The following is a 23951-nucleotide window of genomic DNA, read 5'->3' on the forward strand; positions in this document are numbered from 1 at the left end:
GTTAGCAGTTAGGTGTAGAGTTTAGGGGTAGGATTTTGGGTTTAGGGTGTAGGTAGCATTAGGCTTTTATTATGATCACTTTTAAAAGACAAATGATCAGAACAAATACTGATATTTCTGTATATTTTAATAAAATTCTGTCATTCTTACTCATTAGCTTTAAAGATCAACAGTGAAAACATAATCTTTTTGAAGAGTAAATTAATGCTCAGCTAAATAAAATAGCTTGTTCTTTCCAGAGCTGCTAAAGTTGGTACTGTTCCTAGAGGTAAAATATCTTCTTCCTTATGTTCAATGGCATACATTTCATATGCAGCTCCATTAGGCATTGCAGAATCAGTATATGGGGTGGTATCTGCTAGTTAAGGAAGCATGAACTCTTTCAGGGTACTTCCAACAAGAGTGCATCATATTGCATCTTTTAGTAGCAATCACTACATAGCCTGTCTCCCACCCCCATTCCACAATATTGTCTGTGTAGCATAATTGGTTAGTGGAGATTACCATTACATGTTCTTGTACCCCTGCACTGACTCTGACTGCATTACTGTCATCAATATCTGAAATATAATTGTTTTAATAGTGAAGCCACAGTAAACCTTGAATTTGGGAGGCTTTCCAAACACCTCCTCTTTCAGAGCCTCCACTGAGTTGTCTTGCAACCAGCCATACAGAAGGTCAGGAGAGAAACGCATGATGATAAACTCACTTGTAAAATGGTTTTAACAAAGCATCTGTGAGCTACTGCTTGATCAAAATGACAGACATCAATCAGAATAATAACTTTGAATATGAGATTTTCAATTAGTGAGTGAACATAAATAAATGTGCCTGGAAAATCAGCATAAGGTATTTTAGAGACAGCCCATACATAACAAGAGAGAAGTAGGCAGCAATACAAAACAACTCCCAGAAACCAGGAGAAATGAAGGCAGAGAAATAAACTTGCAGATAAACAAAGACCTATGCACTGTTATCCTTGAGTGATACTTTTGAGCTCAGGTATGTTTACCTTGTTAGAAATCTCTAAAGATGGCTAGCTTCCATTTGAAGGAGGGTGGATGCGGAGAAAAAAACATCTTCTGCTGCTTACCTTGGCTTCCCAGAGCTTCCTGAGCAAACGTAGCTGATCAGACAAACTATCAAAATACAAAGTCTAGCCCTCTTTAGGAGTGGGAAAAGGGAAAGAGGAATGTTCTGAAGGTCAGGAAATTCTTCCAGATGTCCAGTTTGGCTTTTCAGCTAGCTAACTAATCCAAAGTTTGGTCCGTAGCACTGACAGCAGAATAAAAAGTGGTTATCATATCCAAGACCTGTAGAAAGCAATAGGCTTCTCTTTCAAGCATAAACAAGGAAGACGAAAGGAGATGGCTGACAGTGTGCTTGATAGACTATATAACTATTGCAATTATACCAACAACAAGGATAATAAAATAAAACCTACAAAAGTCCTTGTGTCTCCCACCTTTTTCATCAGAAGGCCGCTAAGGTCTTTTGAACAATATTCATTAGTCTTTGCAATACCCTTATGAAAGAATGGAGGATGCATATATTATTAGTACTTTGCATTTCCATTGTATGTTCCCTCTAAGGAGATAGACATGGCTGCATTGAGATTGTAAAGTAGAAACCGCTTCAAATTGATAGATGGTTTTAGATGAGGGTTTTGTCATGACTGTGGATGTGCTTCTCCAGCAGGGAAAAAAAATGTCTTGTGGAAAGAAAAGGAGAAATGAGATGTGTAGGCATCTGCTTTGATGGTTCTTTGATGGCTCTTTTTCCTCTTAACTCTGTATCCAGCTATTATGAGTTCAGCCACTGCATACTTGGCCACAATGAAGGGGGTCTCCCCCTACTTTCCCATCTTAAAAAAAAAATAAAAACCTGACTTGTAGGCACTCTTCTCTGGTAACTAGGTGAGGGCCTCTTTCTATTTCTCTGGTTTCTGGTATCAAGTGCCCTATCCCAGTTCTAGAATCTCCTGCATTGCTCACCTCACTTCTGATTGCACAGGCTCCAGGGTTGACCTTTTATGCCTATAAAGTCAGGTAAGGACCTGATAGACTTTAATTATAACTACCTTACACTTTCTGCTTTCAACCTAACGAAGACAACTTTTTCTTAAACAAGAGACTAAATTAAAGAGTTGTTTCCAACATGCAACTCCTCCAGGAAGACTATATATATAATCTGTGACATCAGCTCCTCAACAAAAGAATAAGTGTTTAGAATGGTGCAGGTGGGCCCTCTATTTGGTTAGATGGCTGTACTTAATAAACAGTAAAAATTCTTTTAAACTTTGTGATTTGGGAATGCAATGTAAAATATATAAAATAGTGGCCACAATTACATGTAATCAATGAATATAATCAATAATCATCTATAATTGATGATTTAGGCTAATATAGACTAATAGGAAAAAGAGTTAGTGGATTGTGTCAGCAAATTCCCATGAATCCTGAGAATGTTTTATTTTTGTGTTACTGTTTCTGACCAGAAGTAGGGTCAATCTTTTATGCAACACAGATTTATGATTTCTTTTTTATTATGTATCATGAAAATTTTAAAACATGAAGAAGTGTGTTCTGCTATCCAGACTTATTAAAAGCGAAATTGTTGCAAATTCAATTGAAATGACCTTTACCACTCACTAACCCATTTGGCTCTTTCTGTCTCCCAAGGTAATGAACATTTTTTAATCTGATGAGCATCTTAATTTTTTCATTATTATGCTTTTATTACATATTAGAGACCTGGTGCATGAAATTCATGCACGGGAGGGGGGGAAGGGTGTCCCTCAGCTCAGCCTGCACCCTCTCCAATCTGGGACACCTTGGGGGATGTCCAACTGCTGGTTTAGGCCCAATCCTTGTGGGTGGGATAGGGTCTAAACTGGCAGTCGGACATCCCTCTCACAATCCGGGACTGCTGGCTCCCAATCACTTGCCTGCCTGCCTGCCTGCCTGATTGCCCCTAACTGCTTCTGTCTGCCAGCCTGATCACCCCCTATCCACTTTCCTGTCAGCCTGATCAACACCTAACTGTTCCCCTGCTGGCCTGATTGCCCCAACTGCCCTCCCCTGCTAGCCCAATCATCCCCAACTGCCCTCCCTGCTTGCCCGATCACCCCCAACTGCCCTCCCCTGCCAGCCTGGTCACCCCCAACTGCCCTCCCCTGCCAGCCCATTTGCCCCTAACTGCCCTCCCCTGCTGACCTGGTCCCTCCCAACTGCCCTCCCCTGCAGGCCTGGTCGCCCCCAATTGCCCTCCCCTGCCGGCCATCTTGTGACCACATTGGGGGTGGCTATCTTGTGCAAGGGCATGATGGTCAATTTGCATATTACCTCTATTATATAGGATACTTACTATGATGTTTTAAAATTAATATTATTTTTGCAATTATCTTCACCTTTTGTTCATAAAAGTTGAGCTATATAGTATTTCTTGTGAAGTCTTACCAGAGAGTTTTTAACTTCTCTCATTAAACCTTCTTTGGAAACAGTTTCAATTTTAGGAATTATTATATTTTTGTGTTGGTTTTGTTTTCTATTTCATTAATACATGCTTTAATTTTCATTATTTCCTCACATTTACTGTTTATATTAATTATATTATTTTTCTAGCTTTATTAGTTGAATGTTTACTCAATTTTTCAATATTAGTTTATTTTTTAAGTAACTTAGAGCCATCTACATATATTTATTTAAGTTACTAGAGGCCCAGTGGACAAAATTCGTGCATTCATGGGGGGGGGGGGTCCCTCAGCCCAACCTGTGCCCTCTCACAGTCCAGAAGCCCCGCGATTGATCGCCCCAAATAGGTAGGCCCTGCCCACCCGGCTGGGGCTGCTTGATGGATCGCCCAGACTACCCTCCACAGCACCACTTCTGGGCCTCTTTCTTTGGGACGATCCATTGCACCCCGCAGAGAGAGGCCCAGCCTACCCATCACAACCCGCCAGTCAGTGGCCTGGGCCTCCCTCTTTGGGGTGATCATGGAGCCCCCCAATTGATCACCCTGCCAGCCAGTAGCCTGGACCTCCCTCTGCAGGGTGATCATGGGGCAACGGCCCGGCCCCCAACTAATTGCATCGCACCTGCCTTGGCTGGCCTGGCACCAGTGGGTGTCATAGCATGGTTGTCCGGAAGGTCATCCAGATGGTTGTTCTGCTGTTCGGTCATTCAGTCAGTTTGCATATTATGCTTTTATTATTCTAGATAATTTGAATCGTGTTTTTTTTTTTCAATTATAGTTGGCATACATTATTATATTAGTTTCAGGTGTACATCCCAGTGATTAGACATTATATAACTTACTAAGTGATCATCCTGATAAATCTCATACCCATCTAACACCATACATAGTTATTAAAATATTATTGATTATATTCCCTACTTTACATCCCCATGAATATTCTGTAACAAATAAATTATACTTCTTAATCCCTTCACTTTTTTTACTCATCCTCCCAACCCTCCTCCCATCTGGCAACCATCAAAATGTAAATGTTCTTTCTGTATGTATGAGCCTGTTTCTTTTATGTTTGATCATTTATTTTGTGTTTTAGATTCAATTGTTAATAGATATGTATTTATTGGCATTTTATTGCTTATGTTTTTATCTTTTTTCTTCTATTTTAAGATTTTTTTTTTACTTTTTTCAGAGAGAAAGAGAGAGAGAGAGAAATATTGATTTGAGAGTGAAATATCAATCTGCTGCCTCCTGTACATATCCACTGGGGTTCAAGCCTGCAACCTGGGCATGTGCCCTGGCCAGGAATCAAACCAGCAACTCTCTGCATGGGATGATGCTCAACCAATTGAGCCAGACCTGCCAGGGCTCTTCTTAAAGAAGACCCTTTAACATTTATATTAATAAAAACATAATATGCTAATTAGACCAGACAATCAAACAACTTTCCAGACGTCATTCTGGATGTCCTTTCAGACAAAGCCGTGGTGTCAGGAGCTGAAGCAGAGGCGGTTAGGGGTTATCAGGCAGGCAGGCGAGCAGTTAGGGGCAATCAAGCAGGCAGGCAAGCAGTTAGGAGCCAGCGTTCCCGGATTGTGAGAGGGATGTTTGACTGCCAGTTTAGGCCCCATCCTTCAGGACATCTCCTGAGGGGTCCCAGATTGCGAGAGGGTGCAGACCAGGCTGAGGGAGCCCCCCCTCCTATGCACAAATTTCATGCACGGGCCTCTAGTTTCATATAATACTGGTTTGGTGGTGATGAATTCCTTTAGCTTTCTTTTGTGCATGTCTGGGAAGTTCATTATATATCCTTGGATTCTAAATGATAGCTTCACTGTGTAGAGTATTCTTAGTGGCTGCTTCTTGCTTTTTATTGCTTTGAATATTTCTTGCCAATCCCTTCTGGTCTGCAGAGTTTCTGATGAGAAATCAGCTGACAGTCTTATGGAGGTCCCGTTTAGGTAACTAACTGCTTTTCGGTTGCTGCTTTTAAGATTCTCTCTTTGTCTTTAATCTTTGGTATTTTACTTTTGATGTGTGTTTGCATGTGTCTCTTTGGGTTCATCTTATTTGTTACTCTCTGAGCTTCCTGGACTTGTATATCTATTTTCTTTGCCAAGTTAGGAAAGTTTTCTGTCATTATTTTTTCAAATATGTTTTCAATTTCTTGCTCTCTCTTCTCTGCTTCTAGCACCCTCATAATATGTTGAAATTGTCCCAGAAGCTCCTTATATTATCCTACTCTTTTAAACTATTTTTTTTCTTTTTGCTGTTTGATTGGTTGGTTTTGCTTCCTTATATTCCAAATTGTGATTTGATTCTTGGCTTCTTCTACTCTACTGTTGATTCCCTATAAATTATTCTTCACTTCAGTTAGTGTATTTTTCATGTCTGATTGGTGATTATTAATTCTGTTGAAGTTCTAATTTCACTGAGCATTCTTATAACCAGTGTTTTGAACTCTGCATCTAGTAGGTTGCTTGTCTTCATTTTGTTTAGTTCTTTTTCCAGAATTTTGTTCTATTCTTTTATTTGTGACATGTTTCTTTCACTCCTCATTTTGGCAACTTCCTTGTGTTTGTTTCTATATATTAGATAGAGCTACTACGTCACTCAAACTTGGTAGATTGGGCTAATGTAGTAGGTATTCTGTAAGGTCCAGTGGCACAATCTTCCTGATCACCCAAACTGTGAACTTGAGGAGGTGTGGGATCCTTGGCATATCACAATGGGTGTCTTGTCCCAGATGACTTTTTAATGCAGTGGTACACCCTCCTATTGTAGTTGAGCCTTGATTGCTGTTGTCATGTCAATGAAAGGGATATATCCTCAGGCCAATCAAGTGCAAGGACTGGCTGAGACCATCACAGAGGATTAGCTGTTCAGGGACCCATCCCACAGAACAAGATTTACTTCAGCAGAGCTCTGATGCCCGCTGGGTCCACCTTTTGTGTGTGTTGCTAAACTCACACATAAATGTTTTTAAATTTTAATAAATGATTCACATTGTGGCTTGTGGAATAAAAATGGTTACTACTAAATATAGTCACATAAGATTTATTTATACATTACCATTTAATTTAAAAAGTAAGGAGTGAGCACCTGCCTGGTGGACACAATGGACCATATAAAGGATGTAACTTAATTTTGCTCCACATGATGCTTATAGACATGAGAAGAAATAATTAAATTTTCATGTAGCATAACACAAAGTGTTACTTTGAGCTTTAAAATCAAGAATAGTTTTGTAAAATTTAATCCTATGACTCTAACAGACATTTTGTTCTATCTACTCCTATGAAGTAAATGCCTCATAAAGATATTTTGTTCCCCACCTACCTCTGTCATCTATACCTTCATGCCCTCCATACAGTTTGGCCACCTGTGGCCCTTTGGCCCATGTATGTAATTCCTATTAATTTCAGAAAATGGCAACCTCAAAAGCAATAAGAGTGAATTTAATTTAAAAAGTACAATCATGTTCTGCCTTGTGCAGAACTTGACTTGGAGTTATTTGTGACTATGATTTAGCATTATTCTGGGGGGAGAGATATCCTATTTAATACTAATAGTGTTCCCAGGAAGTTTCATTAGAGTGAACTGCAATTTTTATTGCTCGGGATTTAACAAACTCCGATTTAAAGTCTCAGTGCCACTTTCTGCCAATCTCCCAAACTCAGATGAAATTTTTAGTTCTAACAATGTCAGTGCAAGATTTAGCCGAACACCCAAGTTTCCCTGCTGAATCTCATACACTAGAGACCTCGCGCCTCTTCCCTCCTCATAAACGCCTTTTTCCTGAAATTTCTCTGCTCAACACTCCTGACAACAACCTGTCTGCAGATGCACCAACAGCTGCTCCTGCTGAAAAATGGGCTTGTCTCTCTCACGGGGGCTATGATTTCTGGCATATGCATGCCTCCTACTGTCTCTTTGGTTTTAAAGAAATTTTCTGCACACCTGCTTGCTTGAACTTTACTGACAAGCCCTCTTAAGAATTCACTGAAGAAAAAAAATATTCATTTCCTAGGTACTTTCCTGTAATTCTAAATTTCACTTTAAATCTCTCAGTAAAGTGTTTACTCCTGTGGATGGAGAGACAATCTGTGTTGAGACAGTTGCGCTGCCTCGGGCAGGATCTCATCAGCTCTCATATCACAGCCGATAGAGAAAGGGATGATCCATTAAGGCAATAAGGCCAACTTGTTCCTGCCGCCAAAATTGTTCCTTAGAGTGCATTTGCTGCTGCCATGTCCAGTCTGGGTTTAACCATCACCTAAGAGATTATATCTCACTCCAAAAATTCTCCAATTGGATGGTTCTACTCCTGTGATTTTGATTCTGCCAGCTTTTCAACTGGAGTCAGTCTCTTAGAAGTACTACTCAGTTCATTTTTACTCTACTTTCTAGCCTGACCTTGAAGCAGTTCTCTTAAAGTCGCACTTCCGATTATATCACAGGTGCATTGGTGTGGATGTCCCCACAGGTCATACAACAAGTGGGTTCTTAGCCTGATTAAACATAGCCACCCCACAATTTAAAAACTTATTTACTTCCTTTACTTTAGTTCAGGGGCCTGGTCTTAAGGCCATTGTCTTTCTGCTTCCAAGTAGTCACTGTATGACATTGCTCAATGTCAGAAACCACTTCTGTGGAAGTGGTGGGTGCTCTCAGCTATGGCCAAGGTCACTGGGCCACCCCGTATTACCACTGAAAGGCCAGTCTCTAAAACAAGCTCAAGTCAACAAAATCTTATTCAAAGTAGTGAGAAACAGTGGTCTAAGTAATTAACAGTGGTGCTAAAATAGCTAAGCAGAGAAGATAAAATAGCTGAGCAGAGTAGAAAGCTGAAATAATATTAAACAACTGCTATATGTTATATTTTTTAACATAAATATTGGACTTCACTACACATTGATAGCATGGATTTCGTTATTTCAATTCCACCTCTAATTAGGCTGAGAATCAGTGACAGCATAGCCAGTCAGTGTAGGGCCAGGATATGAACCCAGTTCATTCTAATTCTAAAGCCCCTGCTTTTCCCATAATGTTCTACAGCCTCTCAGGCTCCCATCTCCAGCTGAAGCATGAAGTCCCAAGTTACCAAAATTACACCGACTCTGGTGCCATCCCTCACTCTCTCTTCATTTGATTTTATTCTGTTTCTATGTATAAGAAGGCATCTGCTACGGGGATGGGATGACCGTGGCTCTGGAAAGAGACCAGCTGCATTGACATTCCAACTCTGTTTTATACTAGATCTATGAATATGGGCAAATTAACCTCTCTGAAACTCAGGTTCCTCATCTGTAATGTGGGAATAAAAATACTTGAAATGAACTTGCTGGGAGGCTCAAACACCTGGTAGATAATACATGGGCAGCTAATATTAATTCCCTTCCCTTTCACTGTCAATTTGTGGGCTCCAGATTGGATCTGATCTTCCTGCTTTGACCTTCCTTCTCCCTTCTTACAAAATTCAATTCCATTTACTTAGCATCCGAATATAATTGACATGTAATGAATACATTTGAGTGGATGAAAGACCTCTTCAAGACTCAGAGCAAATGTCCTCAGGACTCTAAAGCCCCCACCCCACCCTTGTTAAAAATCTGTGTCTCTCTTATCTCCCCCCAGAACTGGTTTATGGACCTTTATTAATGGTTATCATGCTGTCTTGTAGTTATTGGCTCTCAGACTTTCTCACTAAATATGTTTCTCAAAAGCAAGGACCATGTTTTACTTTTCTTTGTACACTTAGCCCTTAACAAGTATCTTGAAATATTTATTTTGACAAATTTTTGTTTGAAAGATTTAGCCTGAATCATTAATACAAGTAGTTAGCACTGATTAATTGTGCCTGTAATATCTCTAGAAGTATTTGAATACAATAAGGAGATTCATTAAAGAAATTCTGACTATAACCTCGCCAGAATATGAGCATATTAGTTTACATAGATTTACATCATCATCCTGTTCCATATTTATTCAAGAGTCACATTTTGAACAATCCCATGTTTGATGATTGGAGGTGGTAAAGTGTGGGATGTGGATTATCTACAGATCTCTCTATGGTAGGTTGGTCTATAAAATACAGAATTTAAAACAAATATGTAACTCCCCTAATCAAGGTAGTCAGTAAGTAGTGAGTTTCCATAAGATAAGGTCCATCATATACTAAGAGGTTCACATTTATATGTAATCTTGAACAAAGACACAAAACAAAATTAAAATATACCCCTCCTCCACCAAGGGCCCTTACCACACACACACTGACTTCATTTGGATGGCAGTGTCCATGATTTGTTAGGTGGGCCCTGAAAGCAGGTATCTCTGTGTTTCCTCAAGAATCTCTAAGAAAATGTAAATTCTAGGTCATCACTGAGTCCTAGAAGACATGGATTAACTTGTGATTAGGGATAAGGCTCAGTTAGCTCCTTCAAAATAGGCCCCATCACTCTCAACCTAAATGTGTCAGAGAATTCATTGGTCAAAGCATTCCATAAATAGGAGAGATTCATTGCAATCCCACAGGCTTCTATCTCAACTGGACCCTCTCTCAACTTTCAAAACCACCAGAAAACAGTTTCAATGTACCTATAAACCATATGAAAGGGACCTTTTCAGGTTGCTGCCTTCTACTTTCCCAAGTTCTTCTCATCATTCTGTCCCTTGTGACTCAGAGCAACTTCCTACATACCCCCACCTGTGCTCATTCATCCATCTTCTGCTTTAAGCCGACTGTCCACTAGTGACCTCCTCAGATGTTCTTTGATGATTACATAATATCATCACTAGTTTTTTTCAGGCTTGCCTTCAGCTTTCAATTGCTATGAAAAGCCCTTAAGTAGAATTTCGCATTGTAAACATGGCTCTGTCACTCTTAAAACATATCCCAACACTTGCCCCCAAAGGCAGCTGACTACTTTGACTATTCAGAAACCTGGCCCTGCTGAAAGGATGCCCATCTCTGAGAGAGCAGAGCTTGTCTTAGGGCTGAGCCAGAGGATGAAACTCAGAAAAACAGTCAAGGTTGATTTGATTTCCCTTGGAAATAATCAGAATGGGGAGGTTTCCCCATTAAGAGAATTTGTAGACACACTTGGCTTTGGGAGAGTGACTCATCTCTAGGAAAACCCATTCCTTTCCAGGAGCCCCCCTATAGTCTCCGTTTACCCCTTTTTTATATGGCAAATCTAAAGTGGTTAGCACTCCCACTCCCACACACTATTTCTTCAGCATCTCTGAAGATTGTTCAGCCCTGTTCAGGGCTTCCCCAATGATAAAAATATTATTCTGCATATTCCCAGACAGTGAGTGGAATAGGAGGCTCCTAATGTGACTGCCTGGTGCATTGACATTCACATTTAGTGCATACAGGCAAGTTGCTTCAGAGGGAGGAAGCCTGGTTTGTTCTGTGATGCCCTGAGACAGTCCTGTATCTCCTGCTGCGGCTCCTGACAGATCTTATAAAAGATCGTAAATTACTATCTGTTGAAATATATGAATTTAATGGATTCCATTAATGCACACCTGCACAGAAGAGATTTCAGGAGCCCAAAGATATGATCAGTCAAACAGCTTTAATAGTTATTAATTACAGAAGCGGACTATTTATCCCCTGCCTACATAGAAATCTGCGAGTAGTGTAATACTCACACTTCAAGGCTTTCTGGCTGGAAGAAGGAAATGGGCTTTGGTTGAAAGGATCAAACACTTATTTCAGCTAATGCATTTCCATGCTGGGAATTTTTTATTTATTTATGAGAGAGAGGTCACTACTTTTGTATGTGAATTTTAAGTAGATTAATTTTATGAAGTGTGGATTTGTTTTTTTTAAAACAGATTAATTAAAACATACTTTAACCAGAATTTAATATAGGCTACTTTTTTTTAACCTCTAAGTGCATAAAAATCAAAATGTTTAGATAAAAACCTAAACTAACCATTCAGGGAAGTTCACAACAAATTCTCATATGTAGTCTTGATGATACATTGGTTGAAGTAGTTAAGCAGGGTGGTGCACATGAGGTTTCCATAAATAACAGCTTTGACCTAGTCATCCATGCACTAGGGACAAAGATCTCAAAGTCTTTACCTAATAAGAATTATAATAATGGCAGAAGTTAATTTTTACCACCTGCTAGATGTCTCATAACAACTCTATAAAGTAGATGCCATTATTATCTCCATTTTCTAGATAAAGAAATCATGGCACAGGAAGGTGAGGGGTCTTACCTTTGATCCCACACCTAGTGTTTGAATATGAGCTGCCTATTGCCTGATGCCATGTCCTTAACCACTATGCAGTACTCCTTTCCAACCATTCAAAAAGACTGCCATGTGTAATCCTACTTTGGTCTCAGGAATGATGATTTTATCTAGCTGAATGCAAACTTTATGGCTCCAAATATGCAGAGGCACATGCACTAGAGTAGGAGAGATCCCTTTCCAATGCAGAACGGGTGTCTGTTGGCAAAGTCTGATGACAGAAACAAGTGGGTCAAGAAACCTGTCCAACCACTGAATTATCAAAGGCACTGCTGCTCTCTAATAACGGAACCGGAAATGTGGCTGTAGTCTGGGAGAATGAGGTCTGTCCTCAACACTCAGCACCAGGGGCAGAGGTGGGCCAGTGCTATGTAAAGTCCTGCATGACGTGTCCCATATCTGCATATTTGACTATGACTGTGCCTTTTGAACTTATTTTTCAAAAATATTTGATATGATTTACCCTCCTGAGCGAGCTATAACTGTGAACACATTCTGTGTCTGAGTTATTGCATTTTCACAGGGTGTAGACAGTGCTATGCATGTGGGTAATAGTCTCTATGGGCTTACTCAAACAAGAGTGGAGACAGATTTTGGTTTATAGGCCTTTGTTTTGCTATCTCTCCAAATACTTCTCTTATTATTTAAGGTCCTATGCAGTCCTACTTCTTCTATGAAAACTTTAAGGACAATAGTAATCCACCCTATTCTCTCTGTTTCTGAATACACACAAATTTATACTGTTGACTGACCAGTCCCAAAATTAGCAAACATTTATTGAGCACTTACCAAATACCAAGCACTATTCTAAATACCTTTTGTGTATCTGAACTTTTAATAATCAAAACAAAACTCTAAAGAGATACCATTATCCCCATTTTACAAGAAGAGGAAATAAAGGCACAGAGACCTAGTTGTGAAGTTCGAAGTGATAGTCTGGATTTAGAACCTGAGCTCTTTACTACCAATACATTTCCTCCCAAAGGCCAGAGGACTTTTGAGGGCTTCCAGTTAGCTGGAGAGGTTAACTGGAGATATGGACTTTGAGAAAGATAACACTTTGAATAGGTTTAAAAGGGAAGGGGACAATAGAATTGTGTGGGTAGCTGAAAGTTTGTTTTGTATTTAAGATGTGGCCCTTATGCATCTTTAAATGCTGATAGATTAGAAACAAGGCAGAGGCTGAAGATACAGAAGTGAGATTGGTAATAATTCAGAAGAATGTGGCTCCTCCATTCATCCATGCACTAGGGACAAAGATCTCATCATCTTTACCTAATAAGAATCATAATAATGACAGAGGGAATAACTGCTTTGACCCAGGAGGTCATGCTCACTTATGTGGACCACAGTAAAGATCTCCCATTTCTTACTCACCAACCGCCACAATCCCTTCCTAAAGGAGAAAGCTGCTCATGCCACTCCCTGGCTTAGAATCTTCAAAGGTTTTCTCATTGCTCACATAGTAAAGTCCAAATTTCCCCATATGACTCTAAAACTCGATCATGATTTGTTCTTGTATAGTTTGGTTTCATAATTTACTCAGTAAGTAGATCATCCCCTCCTCTGACCCATTCTGCACTGAGCTACTTTAAGTTCTCCATTCTCTTCAGCTAAGGAAGCTATTCTCCCTGCTGTCTGCCTGTAAAATCACTCATATTTTAGCAATCACCTCGAATGCCACCTCCTTCATAAAGTCTTTTATTTCTCCCTAGGCAGAATTAAACATCCCCTTTTGTGTCTCCCTGTGTATGCTGCATATACTTCTATCATAACAGCTGTAATATTTTATTGCTCTGATGTGTTTACATGACTGGCTTTCCCTACAAATTTTGAAAGGTGCTTGGGAGCAAGGACAAGTTGATTAGCCTCAATGCTCTCATAGGTAGCTAGCACATAGTAGGTACCCAGAAATTAGTTGTAAATGAATGAGTATTCAAAGAAATGTAGAAAATATTTTCTTCAATGATGCAGGGAGAGAAAAATATGATGAAGACATTTTTCCTCCTCTAAAGAGCTGAAATAATGTATCTGGTTTATAAACAAATCATTCTTCTTTCAAGAACAGCCCGGTAACTGTCTCAATAAGTGAAGGACATATATTAGAAAGGTATTACACTTGCTGTTGACATTTCATTTCCTGTCTTTTTTATGTGCCCATACAATTGCAATAACCTCACTCCTACAATCCTGGTGATTGGGAAAAAAACATTTCTATGCATAAAGTTTCTCTGTGTATAAGGATGACTTAGAGCAGGTGGATATGGATGATGTGGTTGCTGGTTATAACTGTGAGGTGCCCAGCCTCACCATTGTTGGCCTAAGTGTGTTCACAGAAGTCATTGAATGAGTTTCATGTTGCACCAGGCAGGATTACATTTATAAGAATAGTATACCTGTTTGCATTATACTATTGGTGGTGCATTGTGATAGCTTTTAATTTGACCAGAAATTTAATCTTGTGGAGGAGGCCAAAATGATAATACTATCCATTTCATGGCTGTGAGAGTAAAAAAAAGATGGTTAGTGATGGAGCCCAAACCAGCACCTAGCAATTCTGACCCCCTATTCTGTTTTGTGCAACATGACATTCCACTGGAAGCTACATTGGGAGGGAGCACCACTGATAAATTCAGACCATGGTTTAGATAGAAAATATTTCTTGGCTTAATGTGATGAAGAAAGACTTGCTTATTTCTAATGTTCCTACCCCTAAACTATATGAGTGGAGAACATTTTTGTATGTCTGCCTACTTGCAAATTTATTGTCATCTTCATCATTGACATCCTCATCATCTATTTTATACTTTTCATAATTACTACAACAATCTCACTTATATCACTTCAGCTTTCACAAAAGCCTAGTGAGTTAAAATTATATTATAGTTGCCATTTTTCACAAGAAAGCATTGAGTTTTAGATTTGGTAAAGTATTCAGCTGGTAAGTGGCATGGCTTGGACTTGATGCCAGGTATAATGAATTACTACATGCTGATTGAATACCTTCTGGGTAGGTATCAGACTTTGCTATGTGAGCCTTATACCTCTTTTCTGGCATTGCTTCCATGGCATAGGCCTAAAGCATAAAGTCTTAGCAATATCCCTTTGTTGCACATCTATTATAGGCAAGCATATGCCAGGCACCATAAGAAATACCAGGAAAAAGAGGTATCTTAAGATAATCCTTATCTTAAGACACTTAAGATAAGTATGTGTTGTTGGAAAACTGGAAAAAAAAAAAGAGAGATCTTCAAAAACAAATGTTTCTATGCCAAGAAAAAATATATACTATTGAAATATATATAGCAAGAACTATTAAAGTTCTTGAACTCTGGGAATCAATGAAATTATACAAAGCTGATTAAGCTTCTCGTGGGTTTAAGATGTTCCCATAGCTTCTTGTTGCCTATAGTATAAAATCCAAAATAAGCTCCAGGCTTCTATATCCTGGCCTCTCTACCATCCCAGCCTCATCCTGAACCATGAGTAGGCTCTAGCTATGCAGCATTTCTTACATTTCCCTAATCATGGCACATAGGACACATTTTTTTCAGTCTGTGCCATGAAATATTCTGTTTACTTTTCCTGCAATGGTCTGTTCTTGACCTTGTCTTTTTCAGAAATCCCAGCCTAAGTGTTACCTTCTCAAAGATACCCTCCAACAATCTCCAGGAAAATTTGTCTCTCTTTTTATGTGCCAATATACATTATTTCTCTGTCCACCATTGAGTTTTTGTTTACCTACCTGATTCTCCTACTAGAATATGAGCTATTTGAGACCAGGGACTATAACTTACTTGATCTCTATACTTGAACACTGAACCCACTATTGGTCATATGTTTGTTGAGTGAATAACAAATAGATCCTATAGATCGTAGAGGGCAACTTTTTCATTGAACCAAATAGACTTTTTTTCTATATTAGCCCTTAAAGACAGTCATTTCTCCTTTATTTTAAACCCTGGGGTTGCTACTGTTTCAAAACAAATGATAAACCCAAATTACTTTTGTAGTTTAGCCATTACAATCACATACATGACACTCTTTGAGATAATTAAACATAGTAATCATATTCTTTCTAAGTTCTTTCTTATCTAGAATAAATAACCATTGTGCATTCAATTATTTCAGGAGTGACATAGGTACACAGAGTTTGCTTCATCATTCTCTAGTTTCGAAGAACTTTGTCAGTGTTTCATTTCCAATGGATTTCCTGCAGTCTGCTTGTAACTTTCCTGAGCACTTCTTAGAAACAAGGAGAAAAAAGTCAGAATTGGCCTGGAGCTCAGAGCTGTCTTAACATTGGGAAAGGGCTCAGAGGAGTCTTCTAAAAGTGAGAAGGGTAGATTATTATATTGCATTATTAATATGCAATGGATATGCATTTATTCATGTATGGTTGGCTCTACCTTTTCAACATTAAATTACTTTCTACCTTATGAAAACTTAGTTCCAAATGCTGTTCTGAAGTGCAAATTGTCCAGGGAGAAAAGATGGTTCGGTTAGGTTCAGAGACCAGCCCCAGGTAAAATACTGAAGCAGATGAAGATTTTTCTTGGTATCTTTCCATCCTAAATGAAAAAGAAAAGAACAAAAACAAAGAAAGTTCACTCTGCCAAGGGATCAGTGCTCTCATTTTCTATCTGTTGCCCATAGTTGCTATTGTAGACACACACCAACAATTGCACTTGTCCCTTATACTCCTTTTTAGGGTATGGATGAACTTAGGCATGTGCTGCTGTAATAAACAACTCCAGGTCTCAGTGGCTTAATACATTAAAAATTATTTTTAAAAATTTATTTCTTGCTCACACAAATCTATCACAAGTCCAACAACTCCACAAAACAACTCTCCTCCAAGGGCACCTGAGCAACTCAGGCCGCTTCCATCTTTCTTTCTGCCACCCCAACACCCAGGCTCCACAGTCACCCCAAAGGGGAAGAGAGGCTGCAGGGCTGCCTTCCAGCTTTCAGTGCTTTGGCCTAGAGGGAGATTTATCACTTCCATTCACAGTTTTTGGGAAGAACTAGCCCCCTGGCTTTATCTAATCACAAGGAGGCTGGGAAATGTGGGAGAATTTATAAATATTTAGTGAGCAGTAACTATCTATGCCTCACTCCTGATCCCCAGCCTGGGCTACAACAGAGCTAGGAGGAAAGTAACACTAAAAGTAATGCTTTCAAATTTAAATTCTATGTAGCTATCTTTTCTGGTAGAGCCAGGGCGAGCAATCAAACCAATTGATTACTTCAATTGCCTTCATAAGCTAATGTGTTTCTCAACATCTTAAACAGATTGTGGTATTTTTCACCATTACCGGTTGACATGTGTTTGCCCCAAATTCATACATTGAAACTCTACACCCCAGTACCGCAGACTGTGACTGTTTCAAGATAGGGACTTGAAAGATGTGATTAAATTCAAATAAGTGAGTGGGCCCAGGACAGTGTGATGTTTGTCTCTCATCTCTCTCTCTCTCTCTCTCTCTCTCTCTCTCTCTCTCTCTCTCTCTCTCTCTCTTCCTCTCTCTCTAAAAAAACAACAACATTTAAAGAATAGAAGGAAAAACTGGGGTCATTTAAATACAAATATATTTTAAGGGACTTAAACTGCATCATAGACTGCTGTGTGTGTGTGAACCCTCCAGGGTACTGTGATGGTTACAATACATTGGATAACCACTGACCTCCATTGTTTCATCAGACAGGAGTCTAGATAGTGCTGTGAAGGTATTTTGTAGATGTGCTTAACATTTACAATCAGTTGACTTTAAGGAAAGGAAATTACCTTCAGTAATGTCTGTGGGTCTCATCCAATCAGATGAATGCCTTAAGAGTAAAACACCTTAATGCCTTAAGATTTCCCAGAGAAAAAGGAATTCTGCCTCAAGATTGTAAAATCAAAACACTGTCTGAGTTTCCAGTCTGTTAGCCTGCCCTCCGGACTTCACCTTTCCCAACTCCCATAATCGTATGAGCTACAGAATTCCTTAAATTATGTCTCTATCTATCTATCTATCTATCTATCTATCTATCTATCTATCTATCTCATCTATCTGTATCTACCTATTATCTATTATCTATCTATTATTTATACATATCTATCTCATATTGGTTATGTTTCTCTGGGGGAGCTTGACTGAAACATGAAGGAAGAGAGAAGGGAAGAGGCAATCTTCCATCCACTGCCCAGAGAGCACAGCTAATTATATCCTTACATCTCTAGCTAACATCTAAAATTGATTTAAATTGTTTTTGGTAAATGATGAGGATCCATTTCAAAAACATAATTTTTCACAGAAAATCCCTTCTTTTCTGCACAGAACTCTGCTGCCTCAAATATTTACTTTTGTCTTAAACTGCTACTTGAATCTTTCATTATTTAGATTTTCACATTTACACCCTCTCACTCTAAGCATATGGATGTCATGCATAACCCACCCCTCACCCCACCCCCATCCCCAGCCCGGTTCTTGGAGCTGCATGTGTGAGGATTAGATTGGAAAAGAAGGCTTGATCCAGAATGTGAGCCCCTGGGATGCCCTGGAGCTCTCCCTGAGCAGGGCCCGGCCCCGGGCAGTACTGGAACCTGCTCTCCCTGCTCCTCACCACAGCGGCCTCTCAGGCCTCCAGGGCCCCACTGCAGAAGAGGAACACCCATCTGTCTAGGTGTAAGGCAGAACCACTTCCCCTGTTTCCCATGAGTGCCCTCATCTCGCTCTGCGCGGAATAAGTGATATGACTGACAACCGAGAAGCTCGCCCAATCCATTTCCACAGACACTTCAATTTGGACTACAGTATAATCATACCCCAGATCAGATTGAGCAGCTTCTTGTCTCTCAAACAGTGAATATGCAGACACAAAAATGATCAATTTAGCATATGTTCTTTGTCTGTCTTTGCCTTTGTTTGCAAACTTCTCAGAGGCAAATGTGCTAAGAAAATTTGTAGCAAAGGGTGCCTAGATCAGGAGATAAGAACTGTCTCTATTTTTAAAAATAGATTCTTCATCCCACATGTCATACCAAGGCATTGTGAAAAAGCAACTTACATTGCAATGCATAGTGAATTAAAAGATTTTTTGTTGTTGCCAGTGTTCAAATCCTTATGCAAAGTTATCGCTACATATGTTTTCTAGAATCCTCTTTATTTTGCATTGGTTAAGTTCTGCTTCTCTCCTATTATAAGAATGTAGTCTCTGTGTTTCAAAATACCACAGTATGGGGAGCAGAGAATGGTCTTTTCCAACTAATGGCTCCATGGAGAAAGTTTTGTGTGGGTGGAATGCTAGGAGAGAGAAAGGTTTGAGCTAGTTGTGTCCTAAACACTTTACTGCCTCCTTCAAAAGTTCTACTTTCAGATTCCTTATCAGGACCAAGTTTAATGTCCTTGCTTGTCAAAGAGCAAAAATAACAATATTGTCTTGGTTTCAAAAACTGGATGAAAATAAGTCAGGTATCTGTACGATTAGTTCATGTCTTATTTAGATCCGAGTCTGAAACAGAATTTCAATGACAGTCATATCTTTAGAACAAACAGAGAGGGCAGAGTTCAAAGAAAGCTTCAACAGGTGACAGAGAATTTTGGAAGTAAAAGTTATCAGAACTGAATTTGCCCATGAAGCAATGTACCTCTTAGCATAGAGAACGTTTTCAGTAAATGCTACAGCGTTACCCCCACACCCTCCTTCCCACCTCTGAAATCCTGTCTATTCATCAAGAACCTGCTGAGGTTTCTTCTGAGCATTGTAGGAACTAACCTCTTTGGACAGGGTCATCCATTCATTTAGCAAATATCTATTGAAGACTTAGTACCCAAGGCTGACTTTTACAAATCCAGACTGCATTCCATTCTAGCATAGGTCTTTTCTAATGGTTCCTCATGTGCCTTTATGGAATACATTCTCCCTGGAGGGAGGATCACATGTTTTCTGGAACTGTGAGACTTTACCATAAGGATCATTATCCACACCTTTAGTTTTAACTCTTTTTTCCAGAGTCTGGGGCCACTTGTACTCCAGGAGAAACAGAAATGGGCAAATCCCCACTGGCTCACCAGGAATCAACACAGTTATAACTTAAAACTTCAAGATCTTTTTCATTTGATGATTCATTGAGTGTCTGCCCTGTCCCAGCCATGAGGATAGAGCTGGACCTACAGAAAGGGAAAATGCATACTCATTTCCCATCCAGCAGTGTCTAATTAGGAGACAGAAGTAAAGGTGTGATTATAAAAATGTGGGAGGCAATAGGGAGCAAGGAAACTAATTTCCCTGGTAGTATGAGAGGCAGCAAAAACTAAGTCTGCTCAGAAAACACTGATTGTTTTCCTGTTGAGTCCTAATAGAGATGAGTCCTCATACTGCCAGACAGCCCTGAAATTCCCTGCTTCCTCCCTGGCTGTGAAGATCCATACCAACCCTCTGTCTCTTGCTTCTGTCCTTTGCTTCTTCCATTTTTACCTTATTGTATCAGTTTGGATCCTAAACTTTGTTTGGACTATTAGCTACTGCTTCTTGTATTCAGTTTAAATATTCCCTAGTACAGTGGTCGGCAAACTCACTAGTCAACAGAGCCAAATATCAACAGTACAACGATTGAAATTTCTTTTGAGAGCCAAATTTTTTAAACTTAAACTATATAGGTAGGTACATTGTTATTAACTTAATTAGGGTACTCCTAAGGCTTAGGAAGAGCCACACTCAAGGGGCCAAAGAGCCGCATGTGGCTCTCGAGCCGCAGTTTGCCTACCACGGCCCTAGTAGAATGATCTTCTGGCTCACGTTCATGTTCCAACGTGTCTGCCAGTTTCATGTCACATGTCTGTTGGGTGTTTTATTTATTTTTTTAATCTTTCAAGATTTCATGGGTCATCCTATTGCCACTTGAGCTGATAGTAAGCCTTTGGCCCAGCATGTATTAAATAAAATATATATTTTTTATATTATTATCTTACAAAGTGGAAAGTTGCCCAGAATTTGAATCCTAGGCTGCTTATCTTCTTTTGCAATCCATCTTTATATGTCAGGAGAGATATATAAGAAAGAACACTTAAGGCGATCATATATTATTAAGCTTCAATATTAGCCTCCAAACTGAAGTTAAACTTTATTCTCTTGCACCAGGTAAGCCCTCAAAGGCATCATTTGTTTTTCTAACTAAGCTAAAGTTAAGCTTAGGGGATAAGTGAATGTCCTACTCGAAAGAAACACCATCCCTTTGTTTCATTTGGCACCCAGAAGGCTAGAGTAACCTAGTGTGAAAGATACCCAGTATCCACTGCAGCACATTCATGTCAAGAGATCAAAAAAAGAAATAAATAAATAAATAAATAAATTATAGAAGAAAAACACAATGCACAAAGAATTAAAGAGATAAAAGGAGAAATTAGCTTGTCTTAATCTTCATATTAATATGTTTAGTTGAATATGGTCATTTAGGGACACTTAAAGATTAATTTAATTGTTAATGCATATCATAATCTTTCTGCTGCAAAAGAAGGCTACATGTGTAAGTATCTTAGGAAAGAGGGCTTAGTAGAGGGAAGAGGAAGGGAGAAAAACAAAGAAACATTGTGCTCCACCCAAACCCATGTGACATTTCCCTCAAGCTACTGCTTAGGTACTGGCATGGCCACTGATGTCCCTCCTACTTCATGTGGCACCTCAGTCCCTAGAATAGAACAGAGAACCTGGAGAACAGGACAACTTCTGAATAATCAATACACTCTAAAAATCTGAAATCTCATACCCTCACAAGGTACCTTCTCTCAAGCCTATTTTACTTCATTTACCCAGAGATCAGAAAATAATCTATGATGTTCAACCTTGAATTTTTTACTTTGGAAAGGTTATGGTATATTTTAGAAAAAATTTAAATGAAAATGCTTTAAAATATTTGGATACTTGAAATAGTAGATCTTAGTTATCTGGACAACGTCTGTGACTGAAATCTCAATATAAATAAATATTTGTTTGAATTTTTTAAAAAGATTATTTATATTGTATTAAATGCATGTTGTTGCCTTGTTTAATACTATTATAATAGTAATTAATATCTTTCATAGCATGCATGTAATGCTAACACCTCAGCCAACTGAAGCCAAGACCTTCCAAGGCAGGAGATGGGGTGTTAATTAGATGGTCCAAAACATGGTTCACCACTTTTTGGGTAAATTATCTAAATGTTTGGTCAGATTCACTTATGTACAAAACAACTGTAATTATTATAGTATCTAATTCATGGTTATTATAAAGATTAAGTGAAATAATGTACATAAACTGTTTAGAATGGTGCTTAGCACATAGGAAAACTTAATAAACATTAGCAGTTTTATTGGATTTGACCCTGAGGCATGCAACTAGCAGCCTCCATTGTGATGCTGGAAGATGTAGCATTATCTCAGGCTTGATTTAGGCCAATGTCCATATCTGAGAGTTTCCAGCAGCCCTGCCTGCTGGGGCACATGCCGGAGGCTTCAGGCAGAGGTAATAATGACAATCAGGTGGATGGCAGCAGTACTGATCCAGATGGTCCTTTGGCAAAGGGTCATATCCATGGCTGGAAATTGAGGTGATGGGGTCCAACCCCCAGAGGATGATAATGAAATGCTGAATAGGAATCCAAAGTGAATATGATGATGCTTAGGGGAAGGCTGTGGCTTGGTAAACAAACAGATGTCTGAGGTTCACTCTACAAACACCCAAGTACTGGGACATTGGCAGTTGAAGGCAATCCCATTCCTCACTGTGTCTTCATGATGATGCTATAATGTTCTCAGTTTGGGGGGCCAAGACTGGCTCCAAGAATGGATTAGGCTAGAACTGCATTTTGAATTGTCTGCAGGTGAGTGAGTTGGAAAAAAGACATTTTAGAGCACACAGTGGTATATTCCAAATATTATCTCATATCCCTCTCAGTTCAAAACTGTCAAGGTTGATATTCAGAATATTATCCCCAAAGCATGACATTTATAAGTGATGGAGCCAGGCATAGAACCTTATTCCTCTCTTTCAGTATGGTCAGTTGCTTCTCCTTTTAGTAGTGGTGCTTCCACAACTGTGGTTTTATGTATGTTGAACCTCTAGTAGGAATATAAAGTGGACAATATATTGGACTACTTATATATAGCCAAGATTGCTGCACAATAGTCTTCATAAATGATTATTGATTAATTTATAGATTGTTTTATAAAGTCTAATTACCTCATATAACTGTGCCCACTTGTGCATGTAGTAATTATTGCTTATAGAGAATGGTGATATTTAAAAATGTAAAATGTAAAGATTAGGTTGTAATTGTAGAATAATAGAAGCCAAGTATACTGTGCTGACAATACTCTCCAAATGTGTATATATTTATATACATTTGGGGTGACATTGGTTAATAAAATTATGTAGGTTTTAAGTATACAATGCTATGATCTGTATATTGTATTGTGTGTCCATCACCCAAAGTCAAATCTCCTTTCATCACCATACACTTGATCTCCTCTACCTCTATTTTTTAACTCTTTAATTTAGTCCATGTTTTGTTTCTAGATGTATAAACTACTCTGCATGCCTCATTAAGTTCTGATGGCCTTATAGAAAGAAAACAGTCATGTATTTACATGTCTAGCAAGAAACATAAAAATTTAAACCCCCAAGGAGGTAAAACAGGCACACTGTGAAGATTGTTTTTGATTAAAATATGATAGATCCATGGTGTAAGCTTGGATTAGGCATGGTTCTTGTTGGAGACAACAGAACTCACTTCCTCTAGTTTAGGTAGAAAGAGACTCTAGCTTCCAGAATCACCTTGGGGTGTTTTATTTCTTCCTTGGGCAGGTAGTTATTGAAACAGGAAGTCTTGATCAATGCTGTTTCCTACCTCATCAAATCTACTTTGATCTGATCTAGCAAAATGGGTTCACTGCACAATTCCACCCCCCGCCCCCAGTAATTCAATTACAAACCTTTTCTTCTTTTCTTTTCTTTCTTTTCTTTTCTTTTCTTTTCTTTTCTTTTCTTTTCTTTTCTTTTTTCTTTTCTTTTCTCTTCTCTTCTTTTATTTATTTCTTTTTTTCCTTTTTTTTTAAAGGAGTACTTGATTGGTAGAATCCAGCTGCAAGGGGAAACAGAAAGTACAGCTTTATTTATTTTTTATTATCATTTTGTAACTGGGAAAGTAGAATTTGCATTATTTAGAAACAATCAAACTATTGAGT

The sequence above is a fragment of the Myotis lucifugus genome, unplaced genomic scaffold (assembly GCF_000147115.1).
Source record: "Myotis lucifugus unplaced genomic scaffold, Myoluc2.0 scaffold_16, whole genome shotgun sequence".
Classification (NCBI taxonomy): domain Eukaryota; kingdom Metazoa; phylum Chordata; class Mammalia; order Chiroptera; family Vespertilionidae; genus Myotis; species Myotis lucifugus.